Source organism: Cervus canadensis, chromosome 14 (genome assembly GCF_019320065.1).
Source record: "Cervus canadensis isolate Bull #8, Minnesota chromosome 14, ASM1932006v1, whole genome shotgun sequence".
NCBI classification, from domain to species: domain Eukaryota; kingdom Metazoa; phylum Chordata; class Mammalia; order Artiodactyla; family Cervidae; genus Cervus; species Cervus canadensis.
Window position 1 is genome coordinate 28,392,566 of NC_057399.1, and position 16,633 is coordinate 28,409,198.

Consider the following 16,633-nt stretch of genomic DNA (forward strand, 5'->3'; position numbering starts at 1 on the left):
CGCCACCTTCCCGGGCGGGTTGGCCGGGGGCGTGGGGCTCCGACCCTGCTCCGGGTTGGTCTCCACGCCCAGTCAGGCCAGCTTGGGGCGCGCCGGGGCGCACGGCGGCCGTGGCGGTGGCGGAGGGCAGTCCCTCGCAGGCTCTCTTTTGCCGGGTTTACCCCGGCGGCCTCAGGACGGGCCTAGGGACGGGGTCTGAGAGGTTCCTGCGACCCCGCGACCCGCGGGGTTCGGCGCACTGGCGGAGGGGCTCGGGGGTTTTGGAAGGGGAGTGCGGCGCGCCCGGCTCGGGGTCAGCGGGAAAGTCCGAGCCGGGCCAGGAGGCGGGAGGGTGCGGACGCGTCCCGGATCGGGACTCACGGCCCTGTGGCCCCGGGGCCCTTTCATTAGTCCGGGATCGAGTGAGAGAGCTCTCCGAGGCGTCTCCCCGAGAAGTTTTCGGCTCAGCTCCGCTGGAGGGAGTGGCAGTCGACCACTTTCTTCCTCAGCGGCGGAGCGGCAGGTGGCCTCGGTCTCCCTCAACCGACTTGGAGATGGCTCCGGCCGAGGTTGCCGGGGCCGGGAGGTGGGGGAGGGGTGTGGGCGCCCTGGGCCTGCGGCCAGTCGAACCCCGCCGGGACAGCGTGGGCTTCTGGAGTCTCCGGGGGCTTCTGGTGGTCGTCGAGGGAGGCTGCGAGCGCCCTTAAGCAGACTTGGACCCTCAACTCCCCCTCCTCCCACTTCCCATGGCCACAGCAGCGTCCTCCCCTTGCCCGTTCTTCACCCGGTCAGTGTGGAACTCTCAGAGGCAACTCTTCGCGGCAGGTCCTGCAAGTCAGCAAGAACTGTGCTGCACCGGGGTGGCTTGGAGAGGGCTTTGTTGAGTGAGCCTTAAAAACAATCTATGGCGTCCCCCAGCGCTCGCTGTCTGCACATGGTCTCTGCTGAGGTTCGTCTCGTCGAATTAATTGAAGTATTATATCAAGACAGGCGCTTGGAGACCAAGAAGGAAAGTTAACTACCCAGTTCTGTAATTGTGCACTTTCTTGCCCCAGCTTCATCCCATCCATCTCTGAGCTGAATGAAAAGTCAGGGCCAGTTTCCTCATTTTTACTTCCGTGAATTTATTCAGCTTCGTTTTTAGGTGGTACTTAGCTGTCCATCTGCTATTTGCTCGCTTCATCCAACTTTCTCTACAGAAACCTTAGGCTTTCCCACATTTTATTTATTTTAAAAGTTGACACATGACAAATGTGCCATTAAATTTATTCACAAAGTTGTGTAGGCATCCCTACTATCTAATTCCAGAACATTTTCATCACCTCCCAAAGTAACGCCTTACCCATTAATCAGTTATTCCCCACTCCCCTTCCCCCTGCCTCCCACTCCCTCATTCTAAGGTGAAGCTTTCTCAAGATGGAAATTGAATGAGAAAACTGACAGATTAACTTCAGTCCTTTTTCAGTTAGTAGATTTGGGAAGAGGTGTAGCTGCTGAAGCAGTGGAAGAAAAATAAAGAATGGTTGTCTGGACATGTCTCTGGACATTGTCCTCTGGAGATTACAGTATCTAAGGATGGAGGAGAGGCTTCCAGTAGAGGAATAATTGCCTCTTTTAAAAACACACAAATTAGGACTGCATTTTATCCCTGTAGGAAGGGCACACTCGTGCTTTGGGACACTTTTTGCACTTTAGATTTGCCAAGTCCACAAATCAGTTTAGTTGAGGTTCTACCTCAGCAGATGTTAAGTTCTGTTTTATGTATGTGTATGTTTGTTTTGGGAGGAGGTGTTAGAGGGAAGAAAAGGACTCTAGATTTTAAAGTATCCACTGTCCCCAAAGAAAGAAACCACAGGCAAATAGCCCTTAGGATGGTTACATTCAGACTTGAAATGATTTGGTGAGTAAGGTACCTGTTTGCGTGAGTGCTGAGAATCCACATCTCCTATGTCTCCTGCGTTGCAGGCAAATTCTTTACCTGCTGAACCATCAGGGAAGCCAGTGAGAGAGCATCTGCTCTCATATAACCCCTGGTCTGAGGAAGAGGATGGGAAAGGGTCTAGTTGGAGGTAATTTAAGAAATTAAGGAAAGGATTGGAGAAAGCCTGAAAGGGGAGTACTTGTGGGAGCTGAAGTGTGTTAAAATGGAGAAGAGTGAGCACATTCAGAAGCAGCAAAGGGGATCTCAGTGAGAAATTTCAAATGTTTCACTTAGGTGTTTGTTGGACTATTTGTGCATGTTCTAAAAATCACATTTCAGTGAGCAGAGTTGAAGCTATCCAAATTATGCAACAACCACTGCACTTCTCTTCTGCCCTCAAATCGAATGAAGCCAAGTTGGTTTCAAATGTTACAGGGTGTTTTATGCCTGCTATATGGTGGCTTGGCTTATGCATCTTGTAAAGTAATTCTTAAAGTTGAACTATAAGACACATATACATCTTAGGTGTATAATTTGATGAATGTTCACAAAGTGAACATAAACTTATAACCAGCACTGAGATAAAGATACAGAGCAATGCCATGCTTTTTTTTCCCCAGTCATACTCTCTTCCCAGAGGTAACTACTGTCTCAACCATAGGTTAGTTTTGCCTGTCCTGGTGATCTATATACATGGGATCATATAGTATGTTTTTGTGGTTTTCCTGTGTGTTTTGTTTTTGGTATCTGACTTCTTTCACTCAAAATTATGTTTGTGATACGTTGCCATGTTGTTGCATGTGGCTGTAGTTCAGTCATTATCATTGCTCTCCAGTGTTTCATTGTGACTACGCCACAGTTTATCCATTCTAGGGTTGATGGGCATTTGAATAGTTTCCAAATTTTGTCCATGGGGAATAGTGTGACTTGAACATTCTACTGTATGACTTGATATACATTACAAATTTGTGTTTAGGGTATATACTGAGGAGTAGTATATACTGATTAGAATTGTGCTTAACCCCTCTCTTCCCTCTTTGCTCTCAAATAAAATTCGGTGAAAATTTCTCTAAGGTGAAGGCTGCTCCACTAACTTTCATTTAGAATAAAAGAACGTCGGTGAGCTTTAATAAGTGATAATTACATTTTTATTTTATGCAAGGGCCTGGTGGGAGAATTCAGAGTTGAAGACCCTCATTTGGTTCATAGCAGATGGGGAGTTGGAAAGATAGAAAATTGAATTGGAGGCAGAAGGATGGGAATATCTGATAAAATGGCTCACTGGAAAAGTAGGGGAAAGTAACACTGAAGAGAGAGATTTGGGTGATGTTTAGGGAGATTGAACCTTGAAGAATGTGTACAGGTGGGGACTAGAGTAAAAGGCATTTCAGTTTAGCTCATAGCCTTTGAAGAAGCAAGGAAGTCCAGCAGTGCTTGACACATGATAGCATTGTTAGTCACATGCTTGGAGACCCAGGTGAATGGCAATTTGAGATTGTGCCCTTCATCTAATGACTTTGTGACTGCTGAACCAGCATAGTAATCTTTGTGGAAATGTTATAGCTCTGAATCCAGACTGGCTAGTTTGAGTCTAGGTGCTGCTGCTTGCTGTGTGACCTTTAATACAGTTACTGAATCTCTCTGTGTCTCAATTTCCCATCTATTAAAAAGAGATAATAAAAGCACTCCCCTCATGGAGTTATTTTGAGGATTAAATTAGTTAAAACAGCACAGAGAGCACATTGAAATTTGGTACACAGTAAGTGCTGAACATGTTTGCTGCTGTTTTTTCTTTAATTTAAAATTGTTTAAATTTCTATAGTAATATCTGTACATAGTAAGAATAATGCAGATAACAAAACAGTGTTTAAAGTGAAAACTTAAAACCCTTTACTCCTTTCTGATCCCAGCTCAGCCACAGTCTCTTCTCCAGTGTGATAACCGTAAACTATTTCTGTTTTTAGTTCTTTTGGTGGTTATCATTGAACTTAAAATTCAGTGGCTTAGACAGTTGTTTCATGGTATTATGTGTTCCGTGGGTCAAGGATGCAGGTAGGGCCTGGCTTCTCCTCCTCCTGAGGCATTGACTGAGGTCTCTCTGTAGCATGCAGCTGGTGAATTGGCTGGGCTGGATGGTCCAGGAAGGCTTTACTTCCATGCCATGTGCCTTGGGATGAATGGCTGGAAGACTGGGCGCATACTGATTGTTGACTGGAATACCTACACGTGGCAGCTTCAGCATGGTGGCCCCAGGTAGTCTCTCTACTTACATGACCACCAGCTTTCCCCAGATATTAATCAGGGTCTGAAGAGAAACAGACCAATAGGATGTGCATGTATTTATAGAAAGATTTATTATAAGGAATTGGCTGAAGATTATGGAGGTTGGTGATTTCCAAAATCTGCGGTGTGAGGCAACAGCCTGGACATCCAGGATAGCTAATGTTGCAGATGAAGACTCGAGGCAGTCTTCTGGAGAATTCCTGCTTGCTCAGGGAGGCCACTCTTTTTGGTCCTATTCAGGCCTTCAACTGATTGGGTGAGGCCCACTCATATTACGGAGAACAATCTGCTTTACCCAGAATTCACCAATTGAAATGTTAATCTCATCCCAAAACACCCTCCAAGTGGACACATACAGTTAACTTGAGCTATGAGTGCCTCAGTGAACCAGTTGGAATCTTCTTGACCTTTTATGACCAAATCTCAGAAGTTACATAACTTCCTTTTCACCAAACTCTGTTGATTGAGTCAGTCACAAAGCCTGCTCAGACTGAGAGGAGGGGATCTAGACCAGCCACTTGATGGGAAGAGTGTCAAAGAATGTGTAGCTTGCATTTTAGGCTGCCACAGTCTGCACTTGAGTTCACAAATTTAACTATAGCTATTAACTCCCTGCTAAGGAAGGAGTGGAATTTTTATTATCTCCCACCTCTCTTTTCTTCCTTCCCCCTTTGCTTCCCATTATTTATTAGGTACCCTATTATTTTTATCTTATTAATTTTAGTTCTCTTTCTTCAGTTATGTGTGTAATTTTAAATAAAGCGTTCCACACTTGATAAGGCTGTGGAGAGGTGGCAAGCTCATGTTTGTTGGAGTGTGTGTGTGTGTGTGTATTGGAAAGGGCAGTGAAAGAGAACAACAGAACTGTCTTGAATGGAGGATCCTGACAGTGAGGCTCTTATGAAAACACACCAGCTACTAGGTGTGTGAATTGCCTGTGAGCGGGTACTCTCCATAAGCAGAGCAGGTGATACAGTACAGCAGTTTTAATTTTCTCTCTTTGACTTCTAAACTCAGGTACTCCTTTGCCTTTTCCTTCCTTCAGCTTTACATTTAAAGTATGAATGCTGGAAGCAAATGATAGTCTCATTGATGAAGAGTCTCGGAATAGATACACTGTTGAGTTAGCTATTAGTGTACAGGTATATACACCGGAAAAGCCTGTCAGAAATTAAGTATCCTCGTTTCTTTTGTTACGGAAGCAATCAGTTAATTGGAAAGAGTTATATATTTCAGGAACCCTGTAGTTCTGTTGTAGGGTGGTTTTTTGTTTTTTTTTCTCTTTTTTAAAAATTTCATTTGGGGAACTCCCTGGTGGTCCAGTGGTTAGGACTCAACACTTTCATTGCTGGGGCCTGGGTTCAATCCCTGATTGAACTAAGATCCTGCAAGCTTTGCAGCACAGCCAGGAAAAAAAAAAACAAAAACACTTAGTTAATGGAATTGAGCAATGGGGCTTAAAGTCTCAGGAGACATACTAATGCATTTTTATAATTATCTAATCCCTTGAGAAGTATACAAGAGGAACTTCCATTCTTGCTGGTTTCCATTTATTGCATTGAAGTTAAGACTCCTTTTGATATTTTATATAAGTTTTGGCTTGATTAGAGGCAAAAACTTAAATTTGTTGTTAGCAATGCATTTTTGGCTATGTTTGTTCAGATTTCTATTGGTAATTCTGACTTGTTTACCCTTTGATCTTAGAGAAAATATGAAAAAATAATTAGAGCATAGGTAGAAATCAAATTTATTCAGCCTGAATTTATTCATTCAGCCTGAATTTATTTATCCTTCCTCCTCTCCCTGTGCCTTTCCCTCTCTCTCTCCAATCCCTCTCTTTTTTTGTATTCCTCTTAATAGAATTGTTCTTTCCTATAAAAAATGCTGGTTTAAGAGCAGATTTTTTTAGGGGCTGGAGTTGTCCATATTATGTGATGTTTTGACTCACTTTTCTATCAGATAACTCCCTTGCCTGCCTTCCCATAGAGCCATAGACCCAAGCTGATCATCTTTGTATTATACTCACTTCTATTCACTACTCTAGCCCAAAGGGTATCCTTCTAATATCATTGATTGCTTTTGTCAGATTTTTTTTTATACATATAAAGTCACAGAGCATGTACTTTATTGTGTCTGGCTTCTCTCCGTGTCGTATTTGTAGGATTGATCCATGTTGTTTCATATGGCTATGAGTTATTTATTTTCATTTCTTATTGTGTTCCATTGTGTGAATATACTACTGTTTATCCATCCTACTGGAGATATGCATTGAGTTGTTTTTATTTTGGACCAATATGAACATTGTTGTTATGAACAACTTTGTGCAAGTTTTCTCATGAACATATGTATACATTTCTGATAGGATAAGTATCTAGGAGTGGAATTGCTGAGCCACTCAGTTTAGCTGTAGTAGATACTGCCAGAGTGGTTTTATTAATTATATTTCCAACAGTTTATGTGAGTCCTAGTTGCTCTGCATTCTTGCCAATGCTTGTTATTGTCTATTGTCCTCTTTTAGCTATTCAGGTAAATGAGTGTTATTTGAATTCCCCACATGACTTATGAAGATGAGCACCTCAAAGATGGCTCATTATTCTTTTTGTTTTACAGCATGGTGAGATAGAAAAGTCAGGCCAGCTAAAGAATTAATTGAGACTTTGTATCAGTTTTTTTAAACCAGTCTAGCTTTTCTGTTTCTCCTTGCTGTATAATTCATTTCTTGTGAGTTTTTTCTTTTAACTGGCGGGAGATACATCTCAAGAGATTTACTATAAAAAAAGTTTAAAAAAATGAAAGTTTGTGAATAAACTCTACTGGTTCTGAGAATAAAAGTATTCAATATATAGAAAGACTGAAAGTTTGCTCATTTTGTCTTAATCTTTCAACTTTTCTAGTTTGCAAAATCAATCTATTGATTTTTGCCATTTACTGTGACATTTTAATAGGGGATTTGCCTGAGTCATGCTCTGTAGTTGGCCAGGAATTAGATTTCTACCTGAAAATACAAAAGAATATTTGAGTTCTTGGTGCATATTTTTTTTTTAAAGGAAAAACAGCAGTTGTCAACACAAGGATAAATTGGATACTCTAAAGCCTCAGTGTCCATGTTGAAAGTTTTTGCCTTTTCTTTAAAAATGAAGTAAATAGTTTCAATGAAACTTAACATTTGACTTGGTGTGCTTGAGTTTGTTTTGATTTATTTTCTGTTGGCCTTTTGAAATTTCATCCTTCTTTTTAGGGCATCTATTTTATCTTCCCAGTTGTTTCTTTTTAAGGATTATATTCCTCTTTAAGAATGCAGCCTAGTTCTGAACTTATTCAATGTTCTGTCTTCCCTTAAATATTACTAGGGGTAATACTGACCAAGGGATAGACACTGTTGGTCTTAAATACTTTTAAGGTATTTGTGGGTACTGTTTGGTTTCTTTCTGGCAGGGTTGAATCTTGTGCAGAATAACCTGAAGGGTATTTGGAGAATGCTGGCTTCTGACCTTGAGGGCAGAATAAGATTTCTCTGCCTCCAGAAACATCACCCTTTGATCTCCTTTCTAAGTTATGATTCAGGAGTGGGAGGAGAGTTCGCTGAATCCCTATCAAGGAGAGAAGACTGGGAGAGAAAAGATTGGGGTTAACTTACTCAAAGTTTGTCAGCCTTGGCAAGGTTTCACTAACAATTGGGAGAAGCAACTCAAATAGTTCACTGCTTTGAAAGTTTGTGTATGTTGTTTGGTTTTTTCTTAATGTTGAGAGAATTCAAGGTTAGTCCTTGAATGAAGTCATGTGAACTTACCTGTGTTCTGTTATGTTTTTACTGGGGGGAGTGGAAAGGGGAGCGGTTGTGGCTGTAGACTGGGGTCTGAGAATTGTTCATCACGTTGGGAATGACAACCATGTGGGTGGCAAACAGTATGGAGACACTGCCTTGAGGAACAAGAGGGGCTTTTTGTGGAATAGCCAAGTTATGCTTTGTAGGCATTCAAAAGTATATGTTGAATGAATGTGTATACTTTCATCAGTGACATACTAGGGCTGCCAGATCTGCACAGGGGTACCAGTTCATTAATTTTTATAGTGGTTTGAGGTGCCCACTGAATAGTAACCTATCCTGTAGATGATCAGGAATTTCATGCTTCCATCTGTTGAAATTTAAACAGTTTGGTTATAAAGAGATTTGCCCTAACAAGATTTGACCCCACCTGCCAGGTGTGTATGTGAGTCAGGTGTTGATTCTCCAGTGCCCCTCTTTGACATACACCTTTCGTGTGTATGAACTTAGAGACATGAGGGTACTTACTATAAGTTATCTTCCCCACATTTCATGGACTTTTTTGGAGAGTTTTTATCTATTTTTAGGCTAATAGAGAAAGAGAACTGTTTCTTTTGTTTGTTTTTTAGGTTTCTTTAAGCCAACCTCAGGAAACAAAAGGCTACTGTTTGGAAACCAGGAAAAGCTAATTGGAAAGACTTTGTTTTCCTTTGGTGTAATCCCTTGTGCTCATACAGGTTTGGGTTTTTTTTTTTTTTTTCACACCTTCTAGAGAACCAAACTCTCTCTCACTCAGAAATAAAGAGCTACTGTGTCTGGGCTCAATTCTGCCTGTTTTTGGGCAGAGTCTGCCAAGAGTTCACCTTTTGAAGTCAAGAATGGGTAAGAAGACCTTGAGGACTCTTAGTGAGCCCAGAAAGATTCAATAAAATAGCTTTAGTACAGGGAAAAAAAAAATCTGTCACTTTCCTGCCCTTTCACCTATGCTAGCAAAAAAAGGAAATACTGCTTAAGGGCTTGAAGTTCATATAGTTTATGAATCCTTTTCCTGGGAACTTTCAAAGAAAAGGTGTGTTGTAAACCTGCCTCTGGCCTCTCATCCAAGTTAGCCAAATAACTGTGCTTGCCAGTTATTTGACCTGATTTGAGTCCTGACTTCAGGCTGTTCTTCACATGTCAATATCTGTATTTTAGCCTGGATCCCAGGCAGGATTGGAGGTACCGAATCCATAGAAACTGTCTCATTCTGAGCATCTCCTTTTTCCTACGTGACCCTCAGTGACCCAGGGAAGCCTTTCCTTTCCCCTCTCCTAACCTTTATTTCTGGATAGGTCACATTGATGGGACCTGATTCAATATAGGGCAGTGGTTAGGAGCTTGGACTCCAGAGCCTCAAGTCTGCTACTTCCTGCCAGGCAGGTTTTTTTTTGTTTTTGCCTCTGTGTGTCTGAAAAGGAAGAGTAATATAATCATGCCTAGGTGTTTAAGTGTGTCTTGATTGGAGGAGGGAGAAGGAAGACAGAGAAGAGAGGGAAGATAAAAGAAGGAACATTTAGGACATAGTATTTCCTGACTAAAAATCTCCCTGGGACAAAAAAAAAAAATCTCAAAAGAGCTATTTTGTTTGTTTATGACCAGAGAAGCAGAGAAAGGATTGTGATCCCAGCTGGCACACAGTAGATCAGAGAAGAACCTTGGGAGCTAGTAACAAGGCAGAGGAATCGACTTGCCTGGTGGTGCAGTGGATAAGAATCTGCCTGCCAATGCAGATTTGCATTGGGGACACAGGTTTGACCTCTGGTCCGGGAAGAGGTCACACACTGTGCAGCAGCTAAGTGTGTGTGCCACAACTTATGAGTGTGTGCGCTGCAACTACCGAAGCTCGTGCACCTTAGAGTCTCTGCTCGCCAACAAGAGAAGCCACCACAATGAGAAGCTGCATACCAGATCAACGAGTAGTCCCTCCCCACCCCCCTACCCCCGATCCTCGCAGCAATTAGAGAAAGTGTCAGTACCCAGTGACCAAAAAAAAAAAAAAAAAGAAGAGGAGGACTCAGGGCTCTGGGTCCAGTAGGAAACCCCAACGCCATTAAGTGCCACCACCCTTCTCCCTTCTCTGCAAATTCTTCCACAATTTTGGCTGAGCAAAATGATCTCTCTCTGCTTAGAACATGGAGATAATGAGAGGTCCTGCACAGAGGAGCTAAGAGGATCAATGAGGTAATAGATGTGTGGGCTCTACCCAAGCTCTGTTGAAATATGATCATTGGAGAACACTGTTGCTCCATTTGCTGTCCCAGGCCAAGGAAGCTTTCACAGGCTGTTTAAGATAATAGAATTCCTGGTAATTGCCGGGAAATTGTTGAGGTTAGGATATTTTTCTCTAGGGGCACTGGGATGGGGAGGGACGCAATATGTTCTTAGTACCCTAAGTCTGTCCTCTGAACATCTCTTCTGGGAAGTAGTCTGGACCATTAATTATGCTGAGTGGTGCTGGAAACATGCTGCTAGACTTTTAAGGGCTGGTGGTGAAAGCCATTCACCATTCATAAAAATATTTCCAGGGTATGATGCATAAATATACTTAATAAACTGTGGGCACACTAGGGCCTGTGCAAAGGCTGGATACCATGCCCCCCCACCCCCACAGTTAACTGGTTAACTTTCCTTAAATCAGTGTCTTAATGGACCCAGAGGATTTGATCTGTTTCTCACAGCAACATGTGCTGTTTTGTCTGTTCTCATGTTTATTACAATTAATAACTTTCATTCCACAGTACAAATTGAGAGTAAAAAGACAAGTCACAAAGTAGAAGATATTAGTCATAACATATATCCAACAAGAAACTTGTCCAGAATATGTAAAGAACGCTACAAATTAATAGGAAAAACTGAAAATATAATTTTAAAAATGAGCAGAACAGCATTTGGTGTCATCAGGAAAATGCACATTAAAATTGTTATAAAATGCCAATACAAACCTACCCAAATGGCTTAAAAAAAAAAATCCTAACAACCAAATGAAGATATAGAAAAGCTCAAACTCTCATACACTGCTGATAGGTATGTAAATTGGTTTAACATTTTGGGAAGCTGTTTGTACTTATCTATAAAACTGAACAAACCTGTATCTTTTTACTCAGTAATTATACTCCCAGATATGTATACCTAACAGGAATGAGTGCTTATGTGCACCAGAAGGATTTACAAGAATGTTTATAATGGAATGATAGAAACATAATAGAAGCAAGCCAGATATTGAATAAATATTTGTGGTATGATTATGCATTGAAATACTACACAGCAGTAAAAAACCAAATTACTGCTACACAAAACTTGACGAATCTCAGAGATATTGAGTAAAGGAATTCAGAAATTAGTATACATATTGTATGATTTCATTTATATGAACATCAAAAGAAAGGCAAGAATACTCGATGGTGACAGAAGTCGGCACAAGGGTGTACTGGCTGGTAAGGAACTTAGGGGATGATGGTGATTTGGATATATTCGTTCATGAAAAAATTCATCATGATAAATATTTAAGATTTATGTGCTTTACTGTATGTGTTATTCTTTAATTTAAAAAGTTTATTAAGATCAAGCATTTACAAATAAATCAAAAATTAAAGTGATAAGGCTTCAGTTCAGTTCAGTTGCTCAGTCGTGTCCGACTCTTTGCAAACCCATGAATCTCAGCACGCCAGGGCTCCCTGTCCATCCCCAACTCGCAGAGTTTACCCAAACTCATGTCCATCGAGTTGGTGGTGCCATTCAGCCATCTCATCCTCTGTCGTCCCCTTCTCTTCCTGCCCCCAGTTCCTCCCAGCATCAGGGTCTTTTCCAGTGAGTCAACTCTTCACATGAGGTAACCAAAGTATTGGAGTTTCAGCTTCAGCATCAGTCCTTCCAATGAACACCCAGGACTGATCTCCTTTAAGACGGACTGGTTGGATCTCCTTGCAGTCCAAGGGACTCTCAAGAGTCTTCTCCAACACCACAGTTCAAAAGCATCAATTCTTCGGCGCTCAGCTTTCTTCACAGTCCAACTCTCACATCCATACATGACCACTGGAAAAACCATAGCCTTGACTAGATGGACCTTTGTTGACAAAGTAATGTCTCTGCTTTTTAGTATGCTGTCTGGGTTGGTCATAACTTTCCTTCCAAGGAGTAAGCGTCTTTTAATTTCATGGCTGCAATCACCATCTGCAGTGATTTTAGAGCCCCCCAAAATAAAGAGAGCCACTGTTTCCCCATCTATTTCCCATTGGCTGCATAAAAGAGAAACTCATTTAAGCTGGCTTCAACAAACCAGCATCAGCAATAAGTTTGACCAAAACAAACAAATAGCAACCAACCCAATAAGGAATTTGTTGGAAGGAATCCAGTGGAAATGCAAGTGCATGATAGCCAGGCGGTCTTCCTGGGAACTGGGAAGTTAGGGCTGGAAGTTATGATTTCTTTTGAACACTCATGATATCTTGTCTCTAGCATTTTTACCATTCTTTGGCTTTTCTCTGTAGATCATCTTTCTCTGCTTCAACTCACGTTTGGGTAGAGAATGGCACTACAGTCCTTGCTTATCATGACATCCCATTTCAAGCCTAAGTTTTTGGACCATATGGGTCTCTCTTCTTAGCCCTCTCTCATTCCTGGCGGATCAGCTTTGCCTTTGCCTCTTTTTCCCTTCTGAGAATGGGAACCTTTGTGTGGTCCCGTCAGCTGTGGTCAGAGAGTCTGGGATCACACAAAACACAGAGCAGCCAAGGCTGAGGCTGGGTGGATTTTTCAAAAAGGGGAAATGTATGTGGGAAGAAAATGGTTTGTTCCTGAATAGGGTTTTTTAGAATTACCCTTCACTTTTCACTAGGCACCTTCTTAGTGTGCCTTCCCCCCTCCCCACTTGTTTCCTCCCAATTAAACAGACTCTTGCTATAACCTATGAATATGATACCTTGTCAGCTTAGTCTTAGTATGTGTTCTGAGTTTCTCTGGGCTTCTAGCTCGCCAGTACCTCACCACCAATTTGTAAGAGGTGGTGTTGAATATTTTTCCTTCAGAAATTAACTTTTTAGGTGAATTCATATATATTTTTGTCAGAATAACTATGAGAGGAGTATTAACTTTGGGCATTGTTTTTCTTTGGCTTTTGGAAAAAAAATTGAGACATCTAGTAATTTTCATTAAGTTCTATCCTAGTTGATCATTTGAAAAATTATTTGCATCATCAAATCTTATATCTGATGAGTTAAGATTTCCAGGTAGGGACTAATAATAAAAATTGAATGAACCTGACCTAGACTTTGAAAAGAATGGTTTCTACATACCATAAAATATTAGGCAGTTACATTTCCTTGTTTTGCAAGGAGACTGATATGCCAGTTAAGTTTATAACCTTGATTCTTGTTTTATCCCCACATCAGTTAGAGATTAATTACATACCTGTGGAAGGGTGAGCTGTTTGAACCTTATCTTCTTTGAACCTACTATTGTTTTCAACAAGATCTTCTAAAGGTCAGTCAAACAAGTAGCTTAAGTTTTCCCCTTCCCCCTAAAGCACATATTTATAAGGTAAAAACTTTAAAAAAGCCAGAAAGTTATTTTCAGTTTATTGTATTCTTATGCAGATGGTTAGCATGAAAATTCACTGGCAGTAAAACCTACTTGTTCATCCAACTTTATTAGGTTGCTCTGAGTATTAATTATTTCATTGAGCCTTAAAACATTTTTTTAAAGGAAGCATTGGTTTCATGTCTAAGCTTAGACTAGATGATGCTTAATGGCTTAAAACAACATATTTTAATTTCTTGTTCACATTACGTGACAGCTCTGGCTCTGCTCCAAGGGTGGTCTTTGCTCTAGATCCAGGCCTGTGGAGCTACCACACAGTCTGGGACATGGTCTCATGGGGGCAAGAAAGGAAGTGGCCAGTCCATTCATGACTGTTACTGCTTCTGCTTATATGCTGCTTCCCCTCACATCCAGTTTGTTGAAACAAGTCACATGGCTAAGCCTACTAACAATAGGGTAGGACGTGTAATTAATTCTTCCATCTGGAGCCTCTGTAAGTCACATGGCATAGGAGGTGTAATCCTCTTATGGGGAGGACAGCAAATAATTGAAACAACAACATAATCTACCATAGTGGAAAACTATGTTTAATTCAAAGAAGTTTAATGGCCAGGATGCTGATTTAGAAACAGCTTTGAGAATTGATTAAATCTGTATTTTTGAAAAGGTTATGCTTCAGAAATCTGCCTAGATATGGGAAACAGGTCTAGTTTTTGCTTGGAACTGATGAATCTTTTATGAACTGCAGAGCTGTACCCACAATTTGGTAACTTTCCACTCATGGTTTTTCAAGGTTCTCGATCTATATTTTAATCTGGAAGTGACTCTTTTACTCTCCGGACTTTTATTTCTTAATTTTCCATGTACTACTGCTGTCTTATTGGTCATTGTTTTTTGTTTATCTGTATTGATATGGTCTTGCTAGTCAATAAAAGGCAGATGGTTCTGTCAAAAGAAGAGTAGAGAAGGGGCCTTTTGGCAAAACTAAAATTTATTGGGGCTTAGTAAATATTCTCTCACAAGTGAAATTTCTGTCTTATTTAAAAAATACAAAATCAGAATCATTTAAAGAAAGATGGCAAGTTATACCATACTTACTATGAGATGTAGAACTTCAGTGCCTTGGTTGTTTATTCACCATCTATATGGTGGAGAAATTCAGAACTCTTTCAGGATTGGGGGAGCTTGGTCATTCCTATATGTTTACCCTCACAGCCTTTGCATGAAGTTGGGGGCAATCTGTTGAGCAAGAATCTTGGATAGTTTCTGTAATTTTTCTGAGAATGATGAGGTTTCTTCTCCTTGGCTGACTTTTACAGTAAGTGGACCCTCAATTGGTGACATTGCCTGTTGCACTCTGGGTTCTTCCTAAGCATTTGCCTGCTCCAGCTGCTCATGAAAACAGAAAAATAGGGCTCATTGATGAAATTCTAAAGGATCTCACACACTAGTGTCATCAGAGCACTGGGTTCTTGGAATGCTGCACTTTCTTTAACTTCTTATGTCTTTTAATGAATCATATATGTGATGTCCTTAGCTTGTATCGAGAGATAGTGAAGAGTTTAAGAAACCATACAGGAACCTGCCACACATTGTGAGCTCTTTTGTGTCTCTCAGCAGCCTTTTGCTGAAGAACAATTGGAAAAGCTGTCCTAGGCCTCCCTATTGGGCGGTGCTGGGACTTTTCTTGGAAGAATATTTGATTGACTGAACACTGTGACTCTTGTAAGAGATGCAGTTTCCTTATTGCTTTTGTCAAGTTTATATCGCACTGTTAAACTGCCATTTTTTTTTTCTGTTTTTAAAATTAAGGTAAGTTAGTCTAGTTTTGAAGGTTGCCAGTTCTTCATAGCTATGATTTTGGAAAGGTGTGTGGGGGAGGGGGTTGCACAGATGATTAGGGCTCAGTCCTTGATTCTTTTTCTAGACATCTGCTCCCTTGGTGATCTCATCCAATCTCAAAGCTTTAGGTACCATCCATATTCCGATTATTCTCACATTTGTTTCTCCAGCTGTGACTTCTTTTCCCAATATCACACTTATATGTCCAACTACCTTCTGGTGTTCCCACCTGGATGTCTGATAGCCACCTCAAGCTTGGCAGGGCTGAAATGGAGTTCCTGGTTTCCCCCCAAACTCATTCTTACCACAGTCTTCCTTGATAGTAACAGGGTTCACTGTAAAAACTTCTCTTATAGAAACAGGAAGCCAAGAAAGGGTTTGAGGAGAAAAGTGTCTCATCTGACCTCTGTTTTTAAAGGACCACTGTTGAGGATGGACTGTAAGGACAAAAGCAGAGAGACCAGTCATGAGGCTACTGCAGTAATCTAGGTAAGAGAGAATGATGGCAGTGGAAAAGGGGGAAGAGGTGACAGGTTCTGGATATATTTCTAAGGTAGAGTTAACAGGAATTGCTAATGGATTCAAGGTGGAGAGGAAAGAACGGAGAGCAAAGACAGCCACAGTTTGGGGGTATTTACCATCTATCAAGGAACCCATACCCCTTGCACTGGCAGGCGAAGTCTTAACCAGAGAACCACCAAGGAAGTCTCTAAAACTTTTTATTTTGTGTTGGAGTATAGTGGATTAACAATGTTGTGATAGTTTCTTTTGCACAGCAGAGTGACTCAGTGGAATATATACATGTATCCATTCTCCCCCAAACTCCCCTCCCATCCAGCCTGCCATGTAACCTTGAGCAGAATTCCCTGTTCTATCCAGTAGGACTTTGTTGGTTATCCATTTTAGATATAGCAGTGTGTACCTTTCAATCCCAAACTCTCTAACTATTCCTTCCCCTAGTCCTCTAAGTGCGTTCTCTAAATCTGTTTCTATTTTTTTTGAAGTTAATTTGTATCATTTCTTCTTAGATTCTGAATATAATGGATATCATATGATATTTCTCTTTCTCTGACTGACTTCACACAGTATGCCAATCTCTAGGTCCATCCATGTTGCTGCAAATGGCATTATTTCTTTTTAATGACTGAGTAATATTTCATTGTATGTACCACATATTCTTTATCCATTCCTCTGTCGATGGACATTTAGGTTGCTTCCATGTTTTGGCTATTGTAAACAGTGCTGCAGTGAACATTGGGGTGCATGAA

At 41.1% G+C, this 16,633-nt stretch overlaps 1 protein-coding gene across 1 annotated transcript in view; it reads left to right on the forward strand.

Annotated features, from left to right (window-relative positions):
* KANK1 (KN motif and ankyrin repeat domains 1) overlaps positions 1-16,633 on the forward strand; it is a 213,263-nt gene that overhangs the window by 129 nt on the left and 196,501 nt on the right. The gene's annotated exons all lie outside the window — the stretch shown is intronic.